The sequence below is a fragment of the Arvicanthis niloticus genome, chromosome 10, assembly GCF_011762505.2.
Source record: "Arvicanthis niloticus isolate mArvNil1 chromosome 10, mArvNil1.pat.X, whole genome shotgun sequence".
NCBI classification, from domain to species: domain Eukaryota; kingdom Metazoa; phylum Chordata; class Mammalia; order Rodentia; family Muridae; genus Arvicanthis; species Arvicanthis niloticus.
The window spans coordinates 2,345,243-2,361,342 of NC_047667.1; positions in this window are offsets into that span (position 1 = coordinate 2,345,243).

Sequence of the window (16,100 nt, forward strand, 5' to 3'; positions counted from 1 at the left end):
TAGAGGGACTGACCCCGTGGCTCAGGGGCATAGCGCTTATATATGGGCGGGGTAGGGAAAAATCGAACTTTCGCGCGGGTGCACAGGATTGGTTGTTTTACCTCTTTTGAACACTAGTAGGCCATACCATGGGGCAGGGTGTAGTTCTTCCCTTGGCCAGTCAGTTTCTGGGATGTTCTTAACAGGCCTTTGTACTGTAACTCCCCCCTCCTCTGTAACTAATTAGATGGACCCAAACCTGCTGGCAGGTGCTTTTCTGCCCAAGGTCTAAGGCGAAAAATTTACACATATTTCATAAGATGGCCTTTATAATTTTTCACTCTACACTATATTGCCCAGGACATTAGGCATTTCATGGTACCCAGAAGTGAGGGTGACTTATTTGAGGTATCTTGGTTCCTAGAACAAGTTGTGTTTTTTTTTTTCTAGTTATCAAGTTCAAACTAAGGACATGCTGGACATAAGATGGAATATGAACACAAAATGTTATCAGCTATGTTGGGTCCTTCATTCTCTCCTTCACAAGTACATAAAAAGGGCTAATTCTGGGATCTATGTTTTTATGGTCTCGAGGATTAATAGTTGATATTGAGTCCTAAGAACCATAAGTTGTATAGAATTGACTAGGATACTAACAAAGCTAAATAATTTATTGAGAATATAATGTCCAAATGTAAGTAACAGGAATGATATAATGGCTGGCACACCATATCCATAAAAAATATCTTCTAATAGTTTTTGATCACTAGCTGAGTCATTTCATATTTGGTAAGGAAGTTCTCAGTCCATCTTGAAAAAAATATCTATAATTACTAATACATATTTGTATACATCTTTGCCTGATTTTACCACATTGAAGTCTATTTCCAATAGGCATCTCTGTCTGGGGCCTTTTCCCTTGTCTGCGTTTGCGAGTTTGCAGGTAAGGAATCTAAAAGCAATTTTGTTTTTCTACCAAAGAGTTTAGATGAATAATCTTTAAGTTTAAATGTTAAATGAGCTCTTCCATTTTCCTCATACCTAAGTGGGTTGTCTGGTGAATGTGTTGGAACAGGTCACTAGGGAGTGTGTGTTTGTGTTGGTGACACTCCACATTAAGCCCGAGATTCCTAGGACCTCTGATGTCAAGAAAAAAAAAACCTGCCAGGGGTACTACATTTCAGAGCTGTGGTTTCTTGTGGGTCATAGTATGAGTACTAGAGGCCCCAAGGCCCACTTCTTTGGACAAGCACCTTGTGATCATTTCTGCATCTATTAGTAATGAACATTCTCCGTATCTATTTATTCTTTTTTCTCTTTCCTCCTTCCTTAATTAAACTGGTATTTGGTGACCAGGTGAGAACTAGTAGGAGCCTAATTAATACCCAGGAACTAGATGTTGCTGATAATATTAAAGCAAAAGCAGTTCATAAATTCAAGAGAAATGTAAGTGCAAGGAAGCTCTGGAAATTTGTGAAAATTGCACCCAATGCAAAATTAAATATGATGATAGTTACAACATCTTGGGAAAGTTTGATATGTTACTGTCACTTGCTCAAGGTAGAAATGAAAGTAACCTAGATCAGCAGATAGAGATGGGTAAATCTGCAGGTGGTCACTCAGTCTTTGTCACAATTCTGTATAATAAAAATAAGAATTTTTTTATTACAAAATGAGACTAGGATAACATGCTGATATTTTCAAGAAAGTCAGCAATGGGTTCTTGGGTTGAGGAATGAATGTGGCAGACCCCTAGCAATTCTCCAAAGAGAATAAATGGGGATGTTTTTGCAGACAGACAGATGGGTCCTGGATGGTTGACTCTGATCAGACTCTTGTAGGATCAGAGTATGGAACACAGTAATAGAACAGTCTGCTTGTACCTCAGTTGTGTGTTTTCTTATTTGCCAACTAGGTATCTTTCATCCTTAATGAACCCTGACTAGTGTCAAGGCTGGACCCTGGCATCTGTCATGATTAGCTTACTATCACCTGTCATCCAACAGTCTCTAGACTTCTAAGACATAGGCAATATATTTCTGATAGAAGCAATGTCCTTTTTTTACAGCATATAGGTTGGTCTGGTGGGCCAAGGTCTGGTAATCAAAGGGTCAGTTTACAGAGGATTAAGGGTAGAAGCCTTTTCTGCTGAATCTGCCCTGTGATTGCATTTGGCCTTTGTAGTAGTTGCCTTTTGATGGCTGGGGCAATTTATTATTGATAACTTCTTGGGTAGAGAGAGGGCTTGTAATAAGTTTAAAATTTCTTGTTTGTTTTTGATAGTTATTCACTCTGCTGTAAGCAGTCCTTCTTATTGATATGTGCCATAGCAAATGTACTATCAGTATAAATATTAACCTACTGTCCTTGCTCAAACTGAGAGCCTTTGTCAAAACAATCAGCTCTCCTCTTTAGGTTGAAGTGCCAGCATGTAGGGCTGAATCATGAACAATATCAAACTCAGACACCACTGCTGCCCCTGTATAGCTCTGTTAGTAGCATTCAAAGCTGCTACCACCTGTCTGTCAAGTGAGCTCAGTGTTCAATACTACCAGTTGGGACAAGTTTTTTTGAATCTGTGTACCTGGCTCAGGAACCAAAGAGTCATGGAAAGGTGCTTCAAAATCTGGATCTGGTGGCAGGGAGGTTATTTTTAGAGCTGTACTTGGCAAGAAGTAGATATGTGGGGTCTTGGAGGTTTGGGGTTTGGGGTTGAAGAGTAAGCTCTTATAATGGGTCATACAGGCATTGATTATCTGCCAATACAGGACATTTTGAAGATCCTTTTGATAACACGTGGGACGGTGATATATAAATTTTATACTAGTGTTAATTTGTCTGCATCTTTGACTAACAGAGCAATAGCTGTGATGCATCAAAGGCATGGTGGCCTACCTGACTATACTGGGACTAGTTTCTCACATAAGTAGGTAAGAGGCCTCTTCCATGGGCTTAACAACTGGAATAAGAATCTTTTTCCTATACTTTTGCTCTCATACACATAGATTAAGAAGAATGTAGTTACATCAGGTAGTCCTAGGGCTGGAGCTATGACAGAATCCTCATGAATCCCAATTAATTTGAAAGACTTTTTCTTTTGTGACTTCATAGTGGGGTTTAGCCAGTTCTGAATAGTTGAAAATAAAAAAAAATAATAAAAAAAAAAAGGCAGAATCTTGCTAACTTTAGAAAATCTTGAACCTCCCATCTAAAGGTCAGAGTTATAATTCATAGAATGATCTCCTTCCTGGCCTCTGACAGCCAGTGCAGATCACCCTTCAAAATGTATATCAAGTGTTTTACTCTCTGTTTACACAGTTTTAAGCCTTTTCAGGTGTTGCTCAATACTCCAGATCACCTAGATCGACTAGCAGGTCTCCGGTGGTTTGACTGCATTCTTCAGGGTCTTTGCTGCCACCAAAAATTTCATTCTTCAGGGACTCTGCTGCCACCAAAAGGTCATCTCCATATTGTAGCTTTGTAGACTGGGAGTGTTACAGGACATCAGAATTACCTTCCAATGTACCACCACTAGTTTAGCACTAAGCTCACAACACAAGGCAATGGAAAATATTTCATATTGAAAACATGTACCAAGGAAGCAATGTAAGTGAAAGTAAAAGTGGAAAACACTACAACATGGTTGAAGGAATATTACGAGTGGGTGAATTATTTTTGATCAATGAAGTTTTAATTTCAAAAGAGAAGAGGGTACATTTGGCAATTCAGCTGTGTACATGATTATTTTTCTGGTATTATTCTGCACTGCTTTTAATAATAAACTTTTGTGTGTCTTTAAAATACTTTTATTTTCAAAGATCTTTGATTCTTCATGGCATAAAAATGTCTGATATTGATAGTCAAATATTAACTAAATAAATTTGTAAAAATATTGTCCTTTTCCAAAGATACAGCACTACTGCTTATCAAGAAAGTACAATACTGGGGTTTGGAAAATGATTCATTGGGTAAAATATCTTTTCTGCAAGCTTTAGAACTAATATACATCTCAATCACCCATGTAAAAAACTTACCATGGTAATGTGTATCTGCAACAATAAAAGTGAGGAAGAGACAGGTGGATCATTGCCAGTGTAAGGAAAGATGAAGTCTGGTGAGTTCCAGGTTCACTGAGAGATCAATTTCAAAAATTAAAATAGAAAAAAATTGAAGTAGACATCTAATCTCCTCATCTTTTACCCACATGGACACGTATACTTATGTAAATGTACCGACATGCATACATTAATGTACATGTACCACACACAGAGAGACATGTAGATACACACACACACACACACACACACACACACACACACACGCACACTATTCCTTTTAAAGAAAGAAAAGATTATGCTTCGTTGTAATGTGAGTTAACATCTTCACCATTCATGTTTTCATCTGTCTTTGTCTTATTTTGTTCTTTTGTGATTATCATAAATCTATATTCTAACACATGCTAAGAGACAAAGTCTTAACTAAAAATCTATCTATATGTATATTCATATATATACATATACTTATGTACATGAAGACATATATTCACATATTTACATATATTCATACACACACAAACACACACACATGCACACACTCACACACACACATATGAAATGTGATCTCTTAAAGGATTTAGACTTGAATCTTGCTATCAGGTTTAACACTCTCTTCATAAAATTTTCACGACTTTTTAGAAGAATACCAGCACATAGTTCCAATCTAGAAACCTCTATGTATAAATAATTGTGTTGGGAGACTCATTTTAAACAGACATGATGTCCCATAAAGAAGCTATGCATGATTGGAAATGTTGCAAGGAAATCGAGTGCCATCTCCAAGACTTGGCCCCCTGTGAAGGAATGACCGTTTCACTCTCATGATGAGAGTGCTTAGACTCAAGTTCCTAGAGAATGTTACTCCATATTTTCATTTTAAAAAATGTGTCCAAGGAAAATGACAGGTGATATTTTCTTTGAGCTTCCCCTGGGCACCACACATTTAGGGGGGCTAGCTAAAGCAGAGCTAATCTGTTAAAATCTCATGCACACAAGAGAAAGCCTTTTAGCTTCTGTACCCTATCACCTTATCATGGATGCTTTAGTACTGAAACTCTAAGAGACCACCTTGAAATAAAAATAAATGGTATTCACTATGAATTATGCCAAGTAATTTATTTTTTTTGATTTTTAGTTTCATTTTTTATTAGATATTTTATTTACACTTCAGATGCCATCCCCTTTCCCCATTCCCCCCCTTAGAAAACCCCTATCCCATGCCCCCCTTTCCTTTCTGCATTTATACATTTTTTTAAAATAATGTTAATCATAGGCTTTATAAGTTTGGAATTGTTCAATCAGAGGTGTAACCCACTGACCAACCTAGATATAACAACTATCTTTGACTGGTAGAAATACATGAATATCTGCCTCCCTGTCTCCCCCCTCTTTCCCTCTTTCATCACCTAGCTTCTCCTCTCCTTCTTCTTCTCCTCTTATTACTCCTTTTCTTCCTCTCAGTACTCCTCCTACCTTAGCTCCTCCTACACATCACCCTTCCTGTTAAAGTGAAACTTTTCTCTCAAAATACAATTAGAGCATAATTATGCCAATTTGTACCAGTGAGGTACAAGATAGTCCTAATACCCAGTCCATCCTTTTGTTGACTAACCAGCACCTCTGTCATCTATCCTATCTAAAACATTTAGTTCTGAACCTGGCTTTAGGATGAATGTCAGCTGACAACCATCCACTCAAATCTTTTCTCTCAAGGTAAATAGCTATAAGTTTTCAACCCCTTCAGAAATCCAGAATGACTGAGTTAACTATAATTGTGGAAGCACAAAGCATAGCTTCTAAAACTTAGCCAATTTATAGAGACCTCTGAACACCTGGACACTCGCTCTACTTCAAAATGTTGGAGCATCTGTTCTTCTGCCTTCTGGCCCAGGATCATCTGACAGACCTTAGTGCTGCAGAATTATTAAGGGCTGATTACTCTGTCTAGGCAGATATAATCAGTTGACTATTCTGCAAGTGTGTCCTTTTCTGGACAGTAATTTGTGTGTAGAAGGAAAGTTATGCCAAGTAATTTAAAATGAAGGACTCTAAGTTTTAAGAAGGGTATTAGGGATCAATGTAGAAGTTTTAATCAAGAAACAAGATTTCAACTTGTAAACTATTCAAGGGTTTATAATTGGCGATTCATGATATAAAAATATTTATTTATGGATCACATAGGCGATTGAACAGAATTCTCTCAAATATTTACATGTGATATGAAACAAAGTGCAAGACCAGTACATTAGTTTTTGATTGTTGCTGTGAACAAACATCTCACAAAAGCAACATAAAGCAGGAAGGGCTGCTGCAATCATGGATCTACACTCTACTTCCCAGCCTGTAGTTCTATTTGCCTTCCAGGTGTCCTGCTCCAACTCTGCACAACCAGTTATAGCTTCAAGTCCACATCTCTACCTACAATCTCAAATCTGCATTCCACTCCACAGCTTAGCCTTCTACCCAGGAGGTCTGCTTGAACCAGGGACAATCAGGTGAGAAAAACATGAACCAATCCCCCACCTGCTAGGCATATGTTGGCATGCTCAGCAGCCTTGAGGTCAGTCACATCCTTTCTAAGCTTCAAGTTCTAGTTCATTCCTCTACTTCCAATTGAGTGTCCACACCCCACTCCCAAGACAACTCTTTCTCCTTCTTGGAAGGTCTGCTGCTACCTGAGACAACTAGATTCAGACGCTTGCTACTGCCAAAGACTGCACTGTCATCTGACAACAGTGAAAACCAGACAGGTAATGTCAAGTGCAAGAAAATTACTAACAAATGCCAGGACAATGTGGCAACTTGTAAACCAAGTTCTCCTATTATAGCAAACTCAGGTTGTCCTAACACACCTGTAGAGCAAGATGATGACTTTAAATCTCATCATATGAAGATGATAGAGGTCTGTAAAAAAAAGAAATGAACAAATCCCTTGAAAAGTACAGGAAAATAAAATAAAACAAGTAGATCTCTTTAAAGATGAAACAAACTAATCTATTTAAGAAACATGGGAAAATACAATCAAACAGGGAAGGGAAACAAAGTTGTTCAAGACTTGAAAATTGAAATTAAAACATTGAAGAGAACACAAATAAGAGCAACCCTGGACTTGGAAAACAAATAAATAGAATGATAACTACAGATAAAAGCATCATCAACAGAATATAAGAGGCAAGATGTAGGAAGATATTTATCTGCTACATTGTATTTGCAGTGGAGCTTGATGATTGGGCAGTAGAAGAGGTGGTGGAGCTGGAAAGATAAAGGGGAAGAAAAAAAGAGGAAGAACTAGCAACCATAGAGGAGGACAGATGGGTCAAAAGCAGTCCTGGGTAACAATTTATATCTAAAGGTTTGATACTGGGTAACAATTCTAATAGTGTGGGCATCTTGTTAATTGGGCATTTCCAAATATATAAATCCACTGGATATTTTTAAAATTTTAAGAGTCTTTATTCTACTAGGTACAGAATGGCTAATATTATCATGGGCTCAGCTGAGCTTTGTGGGGGCAGCATGGTGGGTTGGCAGAGCCAGCCACCAGGCTTACATCTCATGGGTCTATTTGAAGTGTGCTTGGCCTTTGGCCACATATAGTGCAGAAAATCTTGGCAGGAACTAAGTAGAGCTGTCCCACTGATTAGATAGCCACCCCTAGCCATGGCTTTTCTAAATATGTCCCATTACAAGTAGGTAATCTTAGGCATAGAAGATACAGTAGAAGAAATTTTATTGTAAAAATAAAAAGCCAAATATAAAAGCTTTTAACATAAAACATGCAGGAAATCTGGGACACTCTGAAAAGATCCAACTTAAGAATAATAGTAATAGGAGAGGGAGAAGTTGCCCAACTCATAGGCCCAAAAAATATCTTCAACACAATCATAAAAGACATCATTTCTAACCTAAAGAAGGAGGTGACTATAAATATAGTAAAAGGTTACAGAACACTAAATAGTTTGGGCTAAAAAAGAAAATCCTTTTGCCCCATAATAGTCAGAACTCTAAATATATAGAACAATTAAAGTATATTAGAGTCTGCAATTGTAAAAAGCATATAGTATATAATGGCAGACATATGCAAATTACACCAGAGTTCTGAACAGAATCTTTAAAAGCTAAAAATTCCTGGACAGATATCTTGGAATCTAAGAGACCACAGATGTACTATATCCAGCATTTTTAAGCATCCTAGATAAAGATACCAAGACATTCTAAGTCAAAAGTAAATTTAAACAATATCTTTATATTAAGCAAGCCGTACAGAGAATACTGGAAATAAAACTCCAACACAAGGAGAACAACTATACACAAAAATAAAACCAAGAAATTAATTATGTCATAGCGAAACAAAAGCAGTATCAGCCACACATGCGTATGCATGAACACACACACACATACATGTACACACTAACAACACCAACACCAAAGTAAATGGAACTAGCAATCATTGGTCATTAATATCTCTCAACATCAATGGAGTCAATTTGCTAATAAAAGAACACAGGATAACAGAGGGAATATATAAATAGGATTCATTATTCCACTGAAAATAACAAGTAGACTTCAGGAACAAAGATAGACACTACCTCAATTTTAGGAACCTGGAAAAGTTTTTCCAAGCAAATGGACTTCAGAAATAAGCTACAAGACTCATTTAAGTATCTATTAAAATAAAGTTTCATCAAAAGTAATCAAAAAAGGATGGGAAGGACACTTCATACTTACCAAAGAAAGAGTCCAGAAAGATGGTGTCTCAATTTTGAATATCTATATCCCTAATGCAAGGGCACCCACATCCATAAAAGAAACATGAATAAAGCTCAAATCCCACACACAATAATGGTGAAGGACTTCACCACTTCATTCTCATCAATGAACAGTTGATTGAAACCAATCCTAAACAAGGGGATAATGAAACTAACAGATATTATAAAACAAATGAACCTAACAAGTATCTATAGAACCTTTCAGCCAAACACAAAAGAATATAAGCTTTTGTCAGCTCATCAGAATCCTTTCCCAAAAATTGACCACATACTCAGTCACAAAGCAAGCCTCAAGAGATACAAGAAGTTGAAATAACTCCTTGCATCTATCAGATTACTGTGGATGAAAGTTGGACTTGAAGAACAGCAGAAACACTAGAAAGCCCACATTCTCATGGTAACTGAAAAACTATGTTCACAATGATCACTTGGTCAGGGAAGAAATAAAAGAAAAAATTAAAGACATTTTAGAATACAATGAAAATGATGGCACAAGATATCCAAACTTATGGGACTCAATAAAAGCAATGTTAGGTGGAAAGTTCATAGCAGTAAGTGTCTTCATAAAGAAATTGGGGAGATCACATAGTAGCAAATTGACATCACTTGAAACTCTAGAACAAATGGAGCAAACATACAGAAGTAGAAGGCAGAAAATAATCAAACTGAGGGCAGAAGTAAATCAATTAGGAACAAAAAGAATACAAATAGAAAAAAAAAAACAAACTAAAAGCTGATTCTTTGAGAAAATAAAAAAAAAGATACATAAACTCTTAACAAAACTGAGTAGAAAGCAGAGTGACAGTATCCAAAATAACAAAATAAGAAATTAAAAGGGACACCTCTCAACATAAATGGAGGAAATTATAAACAACAACAAAACCTCAGTTTTTACTTCATAAACCTGTACTCTAAAAAATAGGAAAAATCTAAAGAATTGGAAATTTTTCTAGTTAGATATGATTTACCAAATTAAATCCAGATTGGATAAACTATTTAAACAGTCATATAATGTCTAAGGAAATAACAGAAAACATTGAAGTCTCCCAACCAGAAAAAGCTCAAAGTGAGATGGCTTTATAGCAGAGTTCTACCAGTTTTTCAAAGAGAAAATAATGCCAATACTCCACAAACTACTCCACAAAGTAGAATGACAAGACACACTGATAAACTCATTCTATGAAGCTGTAGTCATTCTCATACCTAAGCCACGCTAATTCACAACAAAGAAAGAGTATTTCCGACCAATTTTTTTGAACATTGATGCAAAAATACTCAATAAAATACTTGCAAACCAAATCAAAGAACACATAAAAATATCTAGTGCAGACACCTATGAAACTTTGTAGGCCATGTATATGTTACCTTAAACTCTATGAATAAATATGTTTCAATTTTGTTGTTTTAAAAGCCCTTATTTTCTTGATGACTGCTGTCACCAGTAGCTCTTATACTGTTTATGCCCCCTCTTCCATGGTGTTCTCTTAACCCTGAAGGGAAGCATTTTATGGAGACATCCCTTTTAGGGCTGAGTGTTTCAAGGTCTTTAAATCTTCACCCACTATCTGGCTATGAAACTCCATTATTTTTTTTCCATCTGCTGTAAAATGAAGATTCTCTGATGATGGTTCATCAACACTCTGACAGATGAGTACAGTATAATGTCATTTGGAATGTTTTTATTGATGCTATATTATTGTTGTTATTTTATTTTTAAAACAATAGCCTTTTATTTTACCCTAGGATCTTGAGCCATCTTGTTGAATAAGTATTAAATTTGGTTGGCACTCCCATCCTACATCCGATAGAGGGCTAATATCGAATATATACAAAGAACTCAAGAAATTAGATGCCAAACCAAAAAAAAAAACCCTTTAAAAAATGGGTTATAGACCTAAACAAAAAATTCTCAACTGAGGAAACTCGAATGGCCGAGAAGAACCTTAAGAAATGCTCAACATCCTTAGTCATCAGGGAAATGCAAATCAAAACAACACTGAGATACTGAGATAAAAAACTCAGGTGATAGTAGATGCTGGTGAGGATGTGAAGAAAGAGGAACACTCCTTCATTGTTGGTGGGGTTGCAAGCTGGTACAAACACTCTGGAAGTCAGTCTGGCAGTTCTTCAGAAAATTGGACATAGCACTACCTGAGGACCCAGCTATACCACTCCTGGGCATATACCCAGAAAATGCCCCAACAAATAACAAAGACATATGCTCCAGTATGTTCATAGCAGCCTTATTTATAATAGCCAGAAGCTGGAAAGAACCCAGATGCCCTTCAACAGAGGAATGGATACAAAAAATGTGGTACATTTACACAATGGAATATTACTCAGCTATTAAAAATAATGAATTGAGAAATTCTTAGGTAAATAGATGGAACTAGAAAATATCATCCTGAGTGAGGTAACCCAATCACAAAAGAACACACATGGTATTTACTCACTGATAAGCAGAGATTAGCCCAAAAATCTGAAACAACAAAGATTCAACTACCAGATGAACATGAAGCTCATGAAGAAGAAAGAACAAGTGAGGATGCCTAGGTCTTTCTTAGAAGGAGTAACTAAATACCCAAGGGAGCAAATATGGAGACAAAGTGTGGGACAGAATCTGAAGGGGGGGTTGTAGGGAGACCATTCCATCTGGGTACTCATTCCATGTGCAGTCACCAAAAATAGACTCTGATATGGATGTCAGGATGGGAAAGCTGACAGCAGCCTGATAAGGCTGTCTCCTTAGAGGTCCCCTGGAGTCTGACATACCCAGAGACAGATACTCACAGCTATCCATTAATCTGATCAAAGGTTCCCAATGGAGGAGTTAGAGAGTAAACTGAAGGAGCCTTAAGGGCTGGTGGCCCCATGAGGAGAGCAACAATACCAACCAGCCAGAGCTCCCCAGTGTCTAAACCACCAGCCTAGGAGCACATATGTAGAGACACATGACTCCAGCTGTATATGTAGGGGAGGATGGCCTTGTTGGGCATAGGTGGGAGACAAGATCATTGGTACCCTGAATGCTGAGCACTGAGGGGGGGAATCTGAGGGTGGGGAGGGGGGATTGGAGGTAGGTGGGTAAACACCCTCATAGAGGCAGGAGGAGGGTGGATCGGGATAAGGGGTTCTTGGGTGGTGGGGGAAATATGGTAAGGGGATAAAATTTGAAATGTAAATATTATATCCAATAAAAGAGGGGAAAAAATAGAAAAGCGGTTAGAACCAACATTCTTAATAAAAGGTCAGCCCTCTTAAAAAAAAAAAAAACTATCTTGATACTAAAATTTGTTTTGAGAAGTGTATATTGCAGAATGATCAGCCTTGGTGTATCTACTCAACAAGCAAGCTGGACAGACCTGCTCAAACCTCTGATATCCACGAATTCCATCTGGAGGCAGTGAAGACACAGCATCAGAGGATTGTCAATTTGCTCTTCCCCCCACTCCTCTTCTAATATCTCAATGCCCATAGTCAGCTTGAAGAAGCTAATGAAGAGTCAGCGACCCTATTCCCTGGGTTTGGGGACTAAGGTGGTAATTGTTAGACTGTCTTTCTAGGGAAAAGTAGTGGTTTTGTGGGAATAGAGAGGATTAGCTTGGGGTTAATTGCATAGCCATACCTATTAGTAGAAATCTGTACAATTAGTATCAAGATGAAGATATAAATTCTTAAATGGCACCAATTTACTTTGACTACAAATTTTAAGGTTTTCATTGGCATGAGCTTCTTAGTCATATAAGAGTGAGATAAATATTGTTACTCTCATAGGCATTGTACCATTATAACACATTTAGGAATACAAAGCTTAGACCCAGTCTATCTTTAACTTTTTTTAACTGATTTGAGAAGGTCAGCCTGTGAGTTAAGGGACTATAGCAAATTCATGGCTTGGAGTTTATTATAAGGTTGTACTCTATGTTTTATTTAGAAATAGCTGAGTGGAGTTAACAGGCAACAGTCCAGATTACCTTACATGGATAGTTGGTTTTCAAAACATCAGAAATCCTTAGAATTGACATCATAAACATTTCTGTATTAATCTTCATTTTCATTACAGACCTGTCTGCTCCAGACAGCTTCCTATATTGAATTCTAAGAAGAAATTGAGCATCTTTGGAGTTACTCCAGTTGTGGTGAGACAGCCGCTAGGCAAGAATTGTCTCTTTCCTTCTACAGACAAATTACTGTCCAGAAAAGGACACACTTGCAGAATAGTCTACTGATTATATCTACCTGGACAGAGTAATCAGCCCTTAATAATTCTGCAGCACTAAGGTTTGTCAGATGATCCTGGGCCAGAAGGCAGAAGAACAGATGCTCCAACGTTTTGAAGTAGAGCGAGTGTCCAGGTGTTCAGAGGTCTCTATAAATTGGCTAAGTTTTAGAAGCTATGCTTTGCTGCTTCCCACAATTATAGTTAACTCAGTCATTCTGGATTTCTGACAGGGTTGAAAACTTATAGCTATTTACCTTGAGAGAAAAGATTTGAGTGGATGGTTCGTCAGCTGACATTCATCCTAAAGCCAGGTTCAGAACTAAATGTTTTAGATAGGATAGATGGCAGAGGTGCTGGTTAGTCAACAAAAGGATGGACTGGGTATTAGGACTATCTTGTACCTCACTGGTACAAATTGGCATAATTATGCTCTAATTGTATTTTGAGAGAAAAGTTTCACTTTAACAGGAAGGGTGATGTGTAGGAGGAGTTAAGGTAAGAGGAGTACTGAGAGGAAGAAAAGGAGTAATAAGAGGAGAAGAAGAAGGAGAGGAGAAGCTAGGTGATGAAAGAGGGAAAGAGGGGGGAGACAGGGAGGCAGATAGTTCATGTATCTACACCAGTCAAAGATAGTGTTATATCTAGGTTGGTCAGTGGGTTACACCTCTGATTGAACAATTCCAAACTTATAAAGCCTATGATTAACATTTTTTAAAAAAATGTATAAATGCAAAAAGGAAAAAGGGGCATGGGATAGGGGTTTTCTAAGGGGGGGTGATGGGGAAAGGGGATGGCATCTGAAGTGTAAATAAAAGATCTAAAAAAAAAAAAAGAACATGGGTGCTTTCTGTGCCTTTGTTTCACCACTAATCTCTAAACTATTCAAAAATTTCCTGACTACTGCAATCCCTTAAGATATAAGTTCCCTGAAGATGTTAAACAAGGTAATGTCATGGAGAGAGAAGTTTGTAAAACTTTACCTAGGCTTTTTGATATACGACTTGTATAGTCTATGCCTTCTAGTATACCAGTTGTATAATTTCCAGGGACCTTTCATAGCTTACTTACTTATAATGTGGATATGTACATATGCATTTTGTAATTGTGCCTAGCTTTTAGATGCATTGTTCTTGGCCCAGATCCATCACATAAGTCCTGATAAAATGTAAAATGGGCCTATAAATAATATATAGAACTCAATAGTTTTTCTTAATGAAAGCACCAAAAGGGCTGGCAAGATGACTAATCAAGTGAAAGCATGTACCATAGTATCTATTGTGACACATAATGAAAAGAAATGATAGATTCTTAGCTGTATTGTAACCTTCACACAATGATCTAATACACAGTCCCTTGCCCCACATAATTATTAAAAACTACCTAGTAATACCTTGCTTTATAAATGCTATCAGTGGGTTTTATCAGCTAAAATTGCTGACATAACAAAGTAGATACAGACATATTCTAATGGCCCTCATAGGAAAGGATCTTTGGACAACTTTATATGCCTTACAAGGAAGACAAGTTTTCTATTTTGGGTCAATGGTACAAGGTAAATTCTCAATAACAGATAATTTGCTTGTTTATAGAGCCAGATACATAGCAATTAGCATGCTTACCGAGTGTGAGCCTGTCTGTGATAAGGAATGGCACCTTAGCTTTGGATCTCACTACAATTCTTTGAATAGGAGAACAAGTCAAGCAGGGAAAGACTGCCAAAGTGAGGACCCAAGTTTGAATGAAAAGTCAAGATAGCATTACATATTTTTAATCCAGAAAAACAAATCCTTAGTGCTTACTAGCCTCCCTTACAAGCCTCCTTAGTGAATTCTAAAGTAGAAGATACCACCTTTCAAAAACTAGGTATATGAAACTTTATGGAATGACACCAAGGGTGTTCTCAGGCCACCATGTGCACACATAAACATGCAGTGCACATGCAAATATGCATACAGACTAGTAAATAAAGAAGCAACATTTTTTTCTTATTGTGTTTTTCTTTGTTGTTAGTTTATTTGTGTGTGTCTGCGCATTTGGGGGGTCTATGTGCCTCCACAGTAGCCTCTTTACGGTCTTCTCATATTTCTAAATAGCACAGGAGTCCACTATGTTTCTCTTTTGGTAGGCAATTACCCAGATTTACTAGAGAATCCCAGAAAAGCATAGTTAGTTCATAAATCAAAACTACTTCCAAACTAAGCCATCGTAGCCAAAAGGCTATATATCTTTATCCCAGTATTAGTCTGTGTAGAATTAGACAGTTTCTACCACAGATGGTGAGATATGAACAACAAATTGCAGCTGTACCAACCAGATGGACAAAAAGATTAAACTTTTGCAAGTAGTTCATGAACTTGAGAATTTTTATTATTATTTTACTTTTTAAAATAATAGCTGAGCCACCTGTGTCTGAGGATCTGTGGCTTCTGATAAAAGAACACTTCAGTGGGGCCATATTTTCTTGTCAGATAACTTTCCAATTTTACATTTGACAAAATTAAATGATCTCTTTGTTACTTTAATAGTCTAAGATAAAAGAGTAGATAGTACTATACTGTAGGACCAAAACTAGAAAAATTCATTTGCAGGTTAAGTGTTCTCTTTGCAGTTAAGAGTAAGTATCTATCTGTAGTATGTAGGGTTGACTCCCTCTTACCAGATATGCTTGATCATATATGGCCCAAAATTACATAGACAGGGAATATGTCAGAAGGTTTACTTGTCTCTAAATAGATGTAGGTGGGAGGTATGTAATTAGGAAATAGTCAGGACATATGCTTGCTCCTAATTGGACCTGATAGAAAAATATGGTGAATTATGAGTTTTGTCTTATTAAGCCACTGCAAAATGTGACTTGTGTCTATTTCCTGGGGAGTCAGTTATGAACCTGACAAAAATACATCCACTTGGATAGATTTTACTTAAAACTTCCTTCAAAATGTAGCTTTCAATGCTGATAGTGTTCTTATTCTTGAATAGTGAGATTCAAAATTCATTATCCATTAATATTTTATATAAATTTAAGGATTATGAATTTGTAATTATTGAAGTGTTGCTACTTTATATATACTATTT